At 37.7% G+C, this 14,743-nt stretch overlaps 1 pseudogene; it reads left to right on the top strand.

Moving 5' to 3' along the window:
• Window positions 1-6,900: 6,900 nt before the first annotated feature.
• Window positions 6,901-7,058, top strand: LOC116873308 (annotated as a pseudogene).
• The last annotated feature ends 7,685 nt before the right edge of the window (window positions 7,059-14,743 follow it).

Here is a 14,743-nt window from a genome sequence, read left to right on the forward strand (position 1 = left end):
CGTTGGAATTGGAAAGCTAAACATTTCTAGGGTGGCACTGCCCCATGCAGGCCTGAGCACAAAAGGCCCATTAAGTCAGACACGAAGGTTTGCTAATCACTTGCTCTCCTGGATTTGATCACTTGCTCTCATGCTTTTGGGAAGAATGGCTATTTGGACCTCCTCCTGAAAGCTTGTTTTCACCAAATACCTACCAGAGGGTGCAGAGGATGAACTTCTCTGTGGTAGGATCCTGCACATCTTCAAAAGCTAAAGGACAAAGTGAGGTGCTTCCCCCCACCAGGTAACTGTGGAAAACTCCTGTGGGCGGACAACTGGAATCAAATCCCTTCTTGTGCTGTGATTACGACCCTATGCTTACGTGTTTTATGCATGCATTTCCGCCGGAAGACTCAGTTTCTGAAGACCAGGACTCATATTTTCTGTCTTTGTGAGTTTTGTCCCTAATTGTGATGGACAGTTATGGATGTTCAATAAATGTTTGAAGACAAAAAGGAGAGAAGGAAGGAAAGGAGGAAGGGAGAACCAGAGGAAAGGATGAAGGAAAGGAAGGCAGGATAGAGGGAGGGAGACAAGGAAGAAGGAAGAAAATAGAGAAGAGAATCTACCTTAAAGTTTTAATTTAGCCATCTTAAAAAGAAAATTTTCGTCAAAGCCTTTTCATAGTTGGTAACTATAAGTGCATTTTGGAAAATCTGCAACACACAAAATGAAAAATATTCTCTGCCACGTCCTCCTCTGCTGAGATTGAAATCATGCTGCTAACAGTTAAGAGGCATATTTTAAATGAGGAGGCTTCCTTGGTATTCCATGAGATCCCCTTCCCTCATCTGAACAGACATCAATAACACTGAAGCGTCTGTCCCTGTAGTGTCTTCACAATTTAGCCCTTGTAAAAATGAGACTTTCCAGCTCATTAATTTGCTTACACAAATACAGCCCAGAACCAGTTAATCCCGAAAAGCAACTACTCTATTTTCATCTTGTGATGACTGTTTCATGCCTGGACTTCGGCAGAAACAAGATAGAGAGTCCTCATTTCCCACATGGGGTGCTTGAGTAGAATCTGTACCCCCCAAAAATCTAAAACAATGTGGCCAGTCCTGGTCACTTCTGTTCCTGAAAATGACAGAGGAGGTCCTTATTCAATCTGAAGGCAAAGCCACAGTGGCCAGGTCAATGTGGTTATCAATCAACGCGGGTGTGTAGCAAAATGCTTTAGATGACATCCCTGAGGGCTATAATCAGACTGGGGTCCCTACTGTATGTCTGTAAGACCTTTCTAAAGACATTTTACAAAGTGTTCTCTTTTACAGTATATAGGTCTAATGGCTACCAGGGCAAGAAAAGTCTGCCATTGTTTATATATGTTTAATATCCCTGGCCTTTAAAACACAGAGATGCAAAGAACAGAGAATTTACTGACAATATAATAATTGCAAGCTTGCTCCTGTAATTCTCACTGTTAACATCATCTCCTCTCTATTATCTGTGGCAAGAAGTCCAGAGCCCAACCTTGCTAGTATGATATTCACAATCCTCAAGCCAGGATTTCACCCCCAAGCCAGTCTTCCCCCTCCTCCTCCCCCTTCTCAAGCTCATGCAAGAACCCCATCAGGCTGTGTGGTGCCCCCAACACTCATCTTCAGCTTACAAAATTCCAGCCTTAGCTTGGGTGTCTTTGTCCATCATAACGGCCAGCCCCCATTTTCGTCTTTCAAACCTAAGTCAAAAGTCTTCCATGGTCTTGGAAAAATATATTAAATTAACTTCCACATCTCTTGTTCTCCCATTGCCTCCGCAATTCTCTTGAGCACCTGCTTCTGCTGCCTGGGGTCATCATTCATTAACTAGAGCTTGTTCTTAAAACTGGGGTTTCCACATTCAGTCTCACAAACAGCAAACTAACTCTGAATAAACTCCCTGTCACCTGGTTGTGACTCAACTGCCTGTAAGAAGTGGCCCTACCTGACTTCAACCTCGTCAGATGACTGATGACTCAGAACTAGTTCCTCCAGCTTCCCAAGCCTGATCTCCTAAAGGTATTCAACACATGTACTGATAGGTACATCTAACGCATATAATGTTTTTAACATTAGGAATCTTAATTTCTGAAAATTAGCTGGTCAAAACGCCTGATAGCCATTTTTTATGGACAGCCAATGCATGCAGGCTCAGCTACCTTCCAATGAAGAGATGAAAATAAAGAAATCCTAAAAGTAATTTCCAAAGGTAGAAGAGACACCCTTCTTCCCTCCAGCCTTGTTCATGCCTCCACTCTTTACTGATGGGGCCATCTTACCCTCAGAGAGCAAACTCCAGGAGGGCAAAGGGGACTTTTTATTCATCTTTGTATCTCCAGTGCTGGTGTACACAGCAGGCATTCAGCAAATGCTTATGAATAAATGGGTGAAACTAGAAACTGTACCTAATGGGGGAAATAGAACTGGTTTGCCATGTCAGAATAGAAAACTCTCTAGGCTAAAATGGGGTGGTCCCTGGAATGGCTGTAGTTATGATTATTGAGCTCTTACTAGTTTCTAGGCACTGAACATGGATTAGCTTACTGAGGCCTTGTAATATAAGTAAATAAAATATTGATATAAATAATATCAGACAAGGTAAAGGACTTTATGTTAATCAGTTAATATAAATAAGTAAAATTAGACAAGGTAAAGGACTTGTCCAATGTCATATAGCCAGGAAGTGACTGAGACAAGTTCCAAACCCAAGATTCCATGAATCATGAAGACAAACACTTCAACGCAGCATCTTACTGCCCATATGCTGCCAACTTCTTTGTGGTCATAGACAAACCATCACTTTAAATAAGCCTCATTTTCCACACTGGTAACATAAAAGGCTTTGGACCAGCTGTTCTCTAATGTCTCATTCAGTTCTGATATTGTATAATCCTATCAATCAAAATTAAGGAAATTTGCTTTTGAGCCAGCCTCTGTGACAGGAAATAAGATAGTTACCTATTTAGGGATTCTTTTCCTACCAACCAAATAGCCTGTTTTGCAATGGAAAGCTTGAAACTTCTTTCTGAAATTCTTTAGATTTCTTTTACAAAAGCCAAGAGGAGGAGGAAGCAACGATTTTTCTTGCTTGCTCTAAAAACGACTCTGTGTGATAGAAAAGCATCTCAACAGAATAGCATGCCATCTCCAATCCACTCTCTTACTCCAGTAAAGGTAGACACTTTCCACAGAAAGAGTCCACGCCTTGTATCTGACAATGTTAGAGAGGCTGGTCCTTGATTTACAGTTGTCTATATAAACCCAGAGAGTAGATAAAAATAAAACCACCTTCACCAACATCCTTGGCAAGTAAATAAATAATTGATGAGTAATCCAAGTGAAGTAACAACTGAGCACCTCCTATATGCAAAACATTGCACTGAGTGGTAAGATGTGGACAAGGAGAAATGAAAATAAAATAACTATGAGTGGAACGGATGGAAAGAACTGGGAAAAGGACCCCGTCCCAAAGAGCAGCCTGGTCCAGGAAACTTCTCTGTCTTCTTGAGCCCCAGACCCTTCTCCCCGACCCAGAGATACTGGGAAAGCCAGGGGGAAGAGCGTCAGAATAGAGATCCCACCATGTCTCTCCCCAGTGAGGAAACACCTGTTGTCCTGGTTTGGGAAGATCACTTCCACCCCCTAAGGCAGAACCAGCAAGAACAAAGGGATCCTGGGCATTACCTATTGATCTAAACAGATCAAAGTAACACTGCACAGATTCTGAAAATTAGGACCATTGGATAGAAGTAGACCACAACCCACAAGCTATTTTCATAGGGTGACCACCTATGAAAATAAAAAAAAAAAAACTTAAATAGGACCCAGGATCTCCAGAATACAATAAATTCATATCAAGAATCAAGAAAATCACAACTTTACTGAGAAAAAGCAATCAAGGAACACTGAGATGTATCAAATGTCAGAATTATCTCACAAAAATTTTAAAGCAGTACTGTGAACTGAATTGTATCTAGCCCAAACTCAACTGTTGAAGACCTAACACCCAATGTTATAATATTTGAAGTTAGAGCCTTTACAGAAGTAATTAAAATTAAATGTGATCATAAGGGTGGGACCCTGATTCAGTAAGATTATTGTCCTTATAATATCAGAGTCCACTCCATATTGGTCATGTGAGGGCACAGTGAAAAGACAGCATCTCCAAGCCAGGAGGAGGGCTCTCACCAGAAATCGAAGCAGACAGTGCCCTGATCTTGGACTTTACAGCCTTTAAAGTGTGAGAAAATCAATTTCTGTTGTTTAAGCCACCAGTCAATGATATTTTGTTCTGACAGCCTGAGCTAGGACAAGCAGTCATCATAAAAATACCCCCAAATCCATTACGAATTCTCTTGAAACAAATGAAAAATTGAGAAATCTCAGCAAAGACACAGAATTTATAAAAATAATAAGATGAAACTTATAAACTAGAAATACAAAAGTGGAAACTTTAAAAATTGAATGGGTTCAATACTAAAATGGAGATGATAGAGCATGAGGGCCTTGGTAAAGCTAAGAACTGAATAACTGAATTCACCTGATCTGAACAACGAAGAGGAATTAAACTAGGGAGGAAAAAAAAAAAAAAAACACTCTTGAGGATAAGTACGATGATAAAAATAGATCCAAACTTTTTATCATCCGAGTCCCAGAAGGACTGGAGAGCACAGAGTAGAAACAGTGTTAGAAGACACAATGGTTGAACATTTCCCAAATTTGATAAAAGACACACTCCTACACAGTCAAAAAACTGAACAAACACTGAAAAGGATCAAGTTAAGGAAAGCCATTCCAAGACACGTCAAAATTATGCTTCTGAAAACTAACGACAAAGTAAAGTTTCTGAAAGCAGAGAAATGACACATTACAGATAAGGAATACCAATTCAAATGACAGTGAACTTCTCATCTGAAACCATGGAGGGCTAGGTGGAAGTAATGCAATATTTTTCAAATATTGAGAGAAAAGAATTGTCAACCATGAATTCTATCTGGAGAAATTATCCCTCAAGAAGGAACGGGGAATATCAACATTCTCATATGCAGGAAAACTGGAAGAAAATTTGTTACCGGCATACACACTCTTAGAGATTGGCTAAAATAAAGTTCTTCAAACAGAAAGGAAGTGATGAGGGGCACCTGGGTGGCTCAGTGGGTTAAGCCTCTGCCTTCAGCTCAGGTCATGATCTCAAGGTCCTGGGATCAAGTCCCGCATCGGGCTCTCTGCTCGGCAGGGAGCCTGCTTCCTCCTCTCTCTCTCTCTCTGCTAGCCTCTCTGCCTACTTGTGATCTCATTCTGTCAAATAAATTAAAAAAAATCTTTAAAAAAAAAAGAAGAAAGAAAGGAAGTGATGAAAGAAAGAACTACAGTAAATAAAGAAGGAAGAAGGGACAATAGAAAGATCACAAACGTGGAAGTGCAATCAAGTATCCTTTTCCTCATGAGCTTTATAAATCTCATCTGGTAATTATGACAAAAACAGTAATACCATCTGACACCCAAGACAATGATATTTAAGGTACAGAGGATAAAAAGATCTACATGGAAATGAGTTTCCCACACTTCACTCACAGTGGTGAAATCACAGACATACATTGTAATACCCAGAGCAACCACTATGAAAACTATACAGAAAGATACACTTACAAATATGACAAATAAATCAGAAAGGAATCCCAAAAATTTTTCAAGGATCCCACAGGAAGACAAGAAAAGAGAAAGTTCAGAATCATAATCAGAAGAATAAAATAAAAAGAAAATAAAAGGTCACACGTAAGTGCTTTTGCATATTGAAAACTATCTTAAACATCTGAGTACATCAATCAAAAGACAGAGATTGGCAGAGTAGGTAAAAAATACACAACCCAGCTATATATTGCTTAAAAGAAATTCACTTCAAATTCAATGACATTAGTAGACTGAAAATAAAAAGACAGAAAACAATATGCCAATCAAAGAACATATTTTTAACAAAAAGCAGGAGTGGCGAGTCTACATTAATATCTCATAAAGTAAATGGAAGAGTAAATAAAAATCACTAAAAAAAAAAGGGCACATTATGTAATGATAAAAGGAGAAATATATCAGGAAAACATAATGATCCTAAATGTGTCCATACCAAACAACAGAAGCTCAAAGTAAGTAAAAGGAAAATGATAGAGCTGCAAGGAGAAATAAGCAAAGCCATAATTATACTGAGGGCTTCAACACCTTCCTTTCAACAAATTTGAGAACTACAAACAGAAAATCAGCAAGATTTAGAAGATGTGAACAACATGATCAACTAATTAACATACATATATAGAACATTCTACCCCCTAAACAGATTACACTTTTACCTCCCCAAGCACCTATGGAATATTCACCAAGACAGTTAATATCCTATGCTACAAAACAAACTTCAACACATTTAAAAGAATTTGAGTCATACAAAGTATGCATTCTGACCATATAGAAGTCAATACCAGAAAAAACAGCAGGAAAATTTCTAAACACATGAGAATTAAACAATATACTTCTGAGTAATGTCAAAAAAGAAAGACTTGAAAGGAACTTTCAAAATGAACATAATTAATGAAAAAGATGCAACTTATCAAAATATATGGGAAGCAGCTAAATCAGTGCCAAGAGGGAAATCTGTAGCACTAAATGTTTCAATGACAAATGAGAAAAGATCTCAAGTTGATAACGAAATTTACTCCTCAAGAAACTGAGGAAGAGGAAACTGAACTCAAACAAGAAGGAAAAATAATAAACATAAAAGTAGATATCCATAAAATTGAAAAAACAAATTTGATAAAACAAAAAGATCAATCTTTGAAAAAAAAGTTAATAAAATGTGTATGCCTTTAGCAAGATTGTATGTACATGTCCAAACTTTGCGCAGTGACAGTATCGTAGCCAATGAGGTTTATCCGAGGCGCGATTATTGCTCATTGTATGTACATGTCCAAACTTATCAAATGGTATATATTGAGAATGTGCAGTCTTTTGTATATTATTGTATCTCAATAAAACTGTTAAATAATTAGTTACATATGTGGCTCATATCATTAAAAAGAGAAAACACAAATCAACAATAATCGGTAATGAAATAGCGATTATAACTACGCTTTTTGCAGCCATTAAAAAGGGAATATGATGAACAACTTTACACTCACAGATTTGCTAACTCAGAAGAAATTAACCAATTCTCCAAAAATCACAAACTACCAAAATTCAACTAAGGTGAAATACACAATCAGGATAGCACCATAACTATCAGAAAAATTGAATATGTAATTTTAAATATCAACAAACAAACCTCCATACCCAGTTAGCTTCACTGGAGAGTTCTACTGAATATCTAAAGAATAATAACCAGCAATTTTATACAATCTTTTACTGAAAACAAAAGAGAAGCATTTCCCAACTCATTACACAAGGTCAGAATTATTATCCTGATACCAAAACCATACAAAGTACCACAAACAAACAAAACTGCAGACCACTCTCTGTCATGAAAAATACTCAGCAAAATATTAGTGAATCAAACATAACAATATATAAACTTAAGTGTAAAATGAAAAACTATATAACTTTAAAAAAAAATCAAAGAAAATCTTTGGGACCTAAGACTAGCCAAAGAGTTCTTAGTCTTGACATCAAAAGAATGATACATAAAAAAGAAAAATCGATAAACTGAACCTCATCAAACTTTTAAACTTTTACTCTGTGAGGTCACTGAAGACAATGAAAAGACAAACTACAGAATGAGAGAAAATATTCATAAACCAGATATCCAACAAGAGAAAAATCCAAATACATAAAGAACTCTGGAAACTCAACAAACTGAAAGAAACGAGCAATTCAGTAAGAAAACGAGCAACAGATATGAACAGACATTTCACCAGAGGGTATACAGATGGCAAATAAGCACATGAAAATATATTCAGTATCATTAGCCATCAGGTAAACGCACGTTAACACCACAATGTCAGAATGGCTAAAATAGGAAAACAGTGGCAGCACCAATGTTGGTTAAAATATGGATAAGGTAAAGGCACCTGAGTGATGCAGTTGGTTAAACATCTAATTCTTGGTTTTGGCTCAGGTCATAATCTCAGTGTAGTGAGACTGAGACCCACACTGAGACCCACACTGAGATCCACACTGAGCATGAAGTCTGCTTGAGTTTCACTCTCCCTATCCCTGTGCCCCACCTCCATTCTTTCTATCTTTAAGATAAATAAATAAATATTTTTTTAAAAATATGGGTAAAGCACATTACTGCATGACTAATTGAGTATAAAATGCCACAACCACTCTGGAAAACAATTTAGAAGTCTCTTAAAAAAATAAACATGCAATAACATAAGGCCCAGCAGTTGTACCCTTGAGTGTTTCTCTCAAAGAAATGAAAACATGTTCATATAAAAACCTATTTACAAATATTCACAGCAACTTTGTTTGCAATAGCCCAAACCTAGAATCAGCCCAAATGTCCTTCAAGACACTAAAAAAAAAAGTTGATAAACCTCTAGTCAGATTACTTAGGAAAAAAGTAAGATATAAACAATGTCAGGAACAAAAGAGATGGTATCACTACATATTCTACAGATCTAATGAAGAAATACTACAAATAACTTTATGACAGGGCACCTGGGTGGCTCAGTGGTTTAAAGCCTCTGCCTTCAACTCAGGTCATGATCCCAGCATCCTGGGATCGAGCCCCGCATCGGGCTCTCTGCTCAGCAAGGGGCCTGCTTCCCCCTCTCTCTCTGCCTGCCTCTCTGCCTACTTGGGATCTCTGTCTGTCAAATAAATAAAATCTTAAAAAAAAACTTTATGACAATAAATTTGCCTACCTAGATAAGTGGGCAATAGTTGAAATACAGAAATGATCAAATATCACTTAAGAATAAGTAGATAAATCAAGTAGTCTCATGTCTATTACTTTTTAAACATACAGCCTCAAGCCTTCCCCCAAAGAAAACTCCAGGACCTGGATAGATTCACAGAAATGACACCAAGTGCTTAGGGAACAAACAGTATCAATCTGCACAAACTGTACCAGAAACTGAAAAGGAAAAAATGCTCCACAACTCTTACCCTGAGCTTAGCATTATTCGGATAGCAAAAACAGACAAATCAAAAATTATGGGCCAATAGCATTTACACACACAGATGCATTTTAAACAAATTTTAACAAATTGAATATGACAACATATTTATTTGTATTTATTTTTTAAAAAATGCATCATGAACAAGTGGGATTTATCCCAGGAATGCAAGGTTGATTTAACTGTCAAATATCAATCAGGATAATTCACTATATTAATAGACTTGAAAATAAAACTCTATTATCATCTCAACATAATCAGAAGAAATGGTTGAAAAAAAATCTAACATTTATTCCCAATAAAACCTCTCAAAAAACTAAGAATTAAAGGGAATTTCCCTATCCTAATATAAATGGCACCTACACCAAACCGATAGCTAACATCACGTTTAATAGTGAAAGACTGAGTGCTCTCCACCTAATACAAGAAACAAGGCAAGGACGCCCATCTTCATCTCTTCTATTCAACACTGTACCACAAGTACTAGCCAGCAAACTAGGGCAAGGAAAAACAACAACAAAACAGGACATTGAAACTGGAAAGGAATAAGGAAATCTTCATTTACGGAAGACAAAAATATGGACTTGACAGAAAAGTTACCAGAAATAATAAGCGAGTTTAGCAAGGATGCAGGACATAAGGTCAGTATACAAAAATCAGCTGTATGCCTACATTTAACAACAAAAACTGGAAATGAAAACAAGATCATTTATAAATGGTAAAAAAAAAATTAAAAATACATGAAACACTATAAGGTAAACCTGAAGAAAGACATGCAAGACCTGTACACTGAAAAGTGCAAACATTGTTAAGAAAAATTAAAGAGACTTAAATAAATGGAAAGATACACATTGTTCATGAATGGGAAAATTTAGTATTGTTAAGATGTCAATTTTTCACAAATCTATAAATTCAAGGCAAACTCAATCGTAATCCGTGTAGGCACTGATTTTAAAATTCATATGTAAATGCTAAGGGTTAAAATATCCAAAGTAACTTTGTAAAGGGAAAATACTGTACACTAATGCTATCTGACCTCAACAATTATTACAGTGCTTCAGGGTGCCTGAATGGCTCAGTCAGTGGCTCAGATCAGGATCTTAGGGTCCTGAAATTGAGCCCCAACTGGGGCTCCATGCTCAGCAGGGAGTCTGCTTAAGGATTCTCTCCCTCTCTCTCTGCCCCTCCCCCCCACCCATGCACTCTCTTTCTCTCTCTCTCTCTAAAATAAAAAAATCTTTTGAAATAAAAGAATTAATTATAATGCGTCAATAATCAAGGCAGTGTATAATCAAGATAAATAAATCAATGGAACAGAAAAAAGAGAGCTTCCCTTAACATTTCTTGTAGAACAGTTTTACAGGGATAAATTATTTTAGCTTTTGTTTGGTTATAAAAAGTACTTTCCTTTCTTTTTTGAAAGATATTTTCACAGGGTATAGCATCCTATGTTGCTAATTCTTTCTCATTCAGTTTCTTCCAGCATGCATTGTTTTTAATGATAAATCTATCATGCCTATTTTTATTCCTTTGTGAGTAATGAGCCCTCTTTCCCCAAGCTACTGTCTTTTAAAACTTTCTCTTTAGTGCTGGTTTTAACTGGTTTTGATTATAATTTCCCTTCCTGTTTTTTGAGGGGACAAGGAGGAGGCTTCGATTTATTTCCTGATTATTTTTCTGTTGCCGCGTTTCCTGTCCTTCAGGAACTCCAATTATACAGATATTAAGCTGCTTGAAGTTGCTTAACAGTTCTGCTCATTTTTTAAATCTATGTCTGTTTTATTTTTAGTTGTTTATGACATTAAGTTCACCAATCTTTTCTTCCCTAATGTTTAATCGCACTTTTCCAACTGAGGTCAAACAAGGGAACACCCGGCCTCTTTGTTTCAGTTCTCATACGATATTCTTTTCCTGGTTTAATTACTGCCACATTTTTCTCATTTCCTTGTGCTTACCAGTGATGTTGCTGCTTAAAATGCCCCCAAGAACAGTGCTGAATTGCAACCTAGCATCCCTAAGTTCAAGAAGGCTATGGAGTACCTTATGAAGAAAACACATGTGCTACAAGTTTTTTTTTTTTTTCCAGACATGAGTTATATAGTTCTGCTGGCCTTGAGTTAACATTAATAAATCAAATATATATTATATACATGTCATATATATATAATATATATATATATATATATTATATATATATATCTCTTTATGAGATAGCTTTACATACCAACACACATAAAAAAAAATCCAAGGTTATATATCAACAAATAAAATTTTTGGTTGACAAAAATATTGTGACTAAGGGTTCAGAGGAACCTAACCCACTATCTCCCCTAGAAGCAATGGTTCAGTATTTGCTAATGCAACACTCATGGTGACTTTATAGAATATAACCACCATGAATAATGAAAATCAACTATATATTAGCTCTGAGGTCAAGCAGATCAATGTCCATGCTCTCACAGAGGCTTCCCATGCTGAGTTCAATCTGGTGAAAGGAAGGAATCATTCAAATTAGATGGATGTAATTGTGTTAGTGATAAGGAGTTGCATCAAGGTTAGATAGCTAGAAAGCAGGGTTGAAGGGGATTCAGAATTATGCATTTACTGCCAGCATCACTGTTTCCCCAGACAGAATGATCTTGTCAAATAGTTATTATCTTAAACTTTCTCCAGGGGTTCTTCTGCCTGAAACACAAATCCCTTCACAATTCATCCTTTCCATAAATATTCACGCACACTATAATGTGGCCTCGTGCTCAGACTGGAGGTTAGGAATGAAGAAGACTAAGCTTTCGTGCTGTGCAGGGTCAGGATAAGATGGGAGAAGACAGGTGAGCAGTATCTGTCCTGTGTGCCACCGAGGAGGTTAGATGCATCCCAGGATGTCAAAGAAGCACCAGGAAGATCCCCCTAGTCAGCTTTGGAGCTAAGGTCCTTGGGGAACCTAAAGGAGATGAAATTTAAGCTGATTCTTGGTGGTTAAATAGGAGTTTCTCAAAAGGAGTTGGAGAAACAGCAGATGAAAGATCCTGAGGAGACCCAGGGAAAGACCAGAATTCAGGGTAGACAGAAACACAATAAAGCAAGCAAGCCCTTACATATATGTCAGGTGAAGGAGCTCGGGCTTCATTCTGCAGGCACACCAGAGCCATGGAAGAGTTCTAAGCAGGAAAGTGACATGGCCAGATTTGCATTTTTGAACGGTCCTTCTGTTTGCTGGAGGTACATTTGATGGGAAGCTAGACTGGAAGCCAAAGGCCGAGTAAGAAGCACGTGGCAATAATCAAAAGGTGTGATTAAGAGCAGGCCTGACTATGGCAGTGCTGCTTCCAAAATGTCCATCCGTTCACTAATGCTCTAGCCACACCGGCCACCTGTTAACGTCCCATACAGACCATTTATTTCATGCTTCTGTGCTTTGACAGGCCATTTTCCCCCTGCCTGAAGTTTTATTTCCTGCCTGGGTCTGGTTGGAAACCTCCCAATATTCTGAAGTATGTCTCTACTTTCAAGCCTTTGTCCATACCCTCAAGCATGTCCTGTTTCTTCTTAATCTCTGTTTTCAAGCTTGCCTCCACTACAATGCCCTACAAAACCCGTAAATCCTCACTAATCAAGTAGAGGTCTTAAAATCTCAACCAGACTGAGATCTGCTTGAGGGCAAGGACTAGGTCCTGTACATCCCCCACCTAGACAAGGATGTTGCTACATGCTGTAGAGCAGGGGCCTCCACACTAGAATGAGTAAGTCTCTGGGGAGACAGTTAAAACACATGCGGATACGTGGATGGAACTAGAGGGTATTATGCTTAATGAAATAAGTCAATCAGAGAAACACAACTATCATATGATCTCCCTGATATGAGGAAGTGGAGATGCAACGTTGGGGGTTTGGGGGGTAGGAAAAGAATAAATGAAACAAGATGGGATCAGGAGGGAGACAAACCATAAGTGACTCTTAATGTCACAAAACAAACTGAGGGGGGCCGAGGGGAAGGGGGTAGGGAGAGGGTGGTAGGGTTATGGACATTGGGGAGGGTATGTGCTATGGTGAGTGCTGTGAAGTGTGTAAACCTGGCGATTCACAGACCTGTACCCCTGGGGCTAATAATACATTATATGTTTATAAAAAAATAAAAATAAATAAATAAATAAAACCACATGTGGATGCTCTCTAGAGTTCCTCATTTAATAGGTCTGACATGGGGCCTGAGAATTTCTTTTGTAACAAATACCTAGGTGATCCTGACACTGGTCAAGTGACCACACTTTGAGAAACACTGCTCTAGAATTCCAGACTGTAGAATTCCTAGGTCTTGAAGTTTATGACCTCTACCAACCCCGGGTCTCGGGTCTCTAATGCAAGCATGCGTCTCTGCGTATGTGTATGTACATGCATAGAAATGTTGAGCAGAAATACATATGCTTTTCCTTCGTGCCTAAAAATGTGTCAACATATCTATCATTGGGAATAAAGATTCTTAGTCGTTAATTGTCATTTTGATCACTTTAGGTTATTATCCTTTAAAAGAGCTAGGCCATATAACCACACACCTACCTATGTTCTAGCCATACAGACCACCCTGAGTTTCCCATCCGTGAGTATGTGCCTTAGAATGATTTTCCTCCATGTTCTCAACTGCAGATGAAACTAATCACCTACAAGAAAACTATTTTTTTCACCAAAAAATCATGAAACATATCACTCACTTTTAAAACCTGAACTATTGCCCTTATGGCTAAAAGGTACAAAGGCTGACAATCAAAGTTGAATAAGAGGAAATCAAAAAGAAGGAACGGATTCTTCTAGCCAATTTCTCTGATATGACCAGGAGTCAGCTCAATTTTTTTTTTTTTTTGGTCCATCTGAGCCAGTGTTGATCATTCCATTGCACTGCCAAAGTAGTTTTTCTTTATAAAATCTAACCTAACCCATTTCATTTTCAGTTAGTTGTCAGACCTCCCTGGGGTCTCAGTTCATTTATTTTGTGAAATTCTGCATCACATTTTCTTCTGTTTTCACTGTAGTCTCCTGATATCTTCATAGTCTCTAGAAAAAACAATAACAAAATCCCACACTAACACAGAAATGATTTACATGATCCTCTTCTTTACTTGGATCCAATGAGTGTCCCTGAGGCCTGTCTATGCAAATAGTTATGGGTTTTCTGACATGCTTACCACTTTCCCAGGCTCATGCATAATTTTTTAAAATATTTCAATCATGGCATGTTATCCTTTATTTCTAAGTTTTTCATTGAACTTTAAAATGATTACAAAGTTAGCAATTATCACAAGGTAACTTCTATTTATTATGGAGTCTAATTTCCCTGGGGTTTTTCTTATGGAGTTGCTTCCATAAATGTCCAAATTCTTTTCTCCAGGTACTTCTAACACAAAGTAATTTTCCACAGACCCTTACATTATCTTGATGACTTCTCAGATTGCACACCAGCAAGTGAACCTGTGTTTATGTGACAGAGAGAGAGAGACAGACAGACAGAGAGAGGGAGAGGATGAAACTGTAGTCCCCTGTATTTGCTTCTCTTTTCTTCTGGATATGTTAGCACTCAGGTGCAGCTCTGCCATGGGGCACTAAGCTATTACGTTCAACATC

The sequence above is a fragment of the Lontra canadensis genome, unplaced genomic scaffold (assembly GCF_010015895.1).
Source record: "Lontra canadensis isolate GAN:19392208 unplaced genomic scaffold, GSC_riverotter_1.0 scaffold32, whole genome shotgun sequence".
NCBI lineage: Eukaryota > Metazoa > Chordata > Mammalia > Carnivora > Mustelidae > Lontra > Lontra canadensis.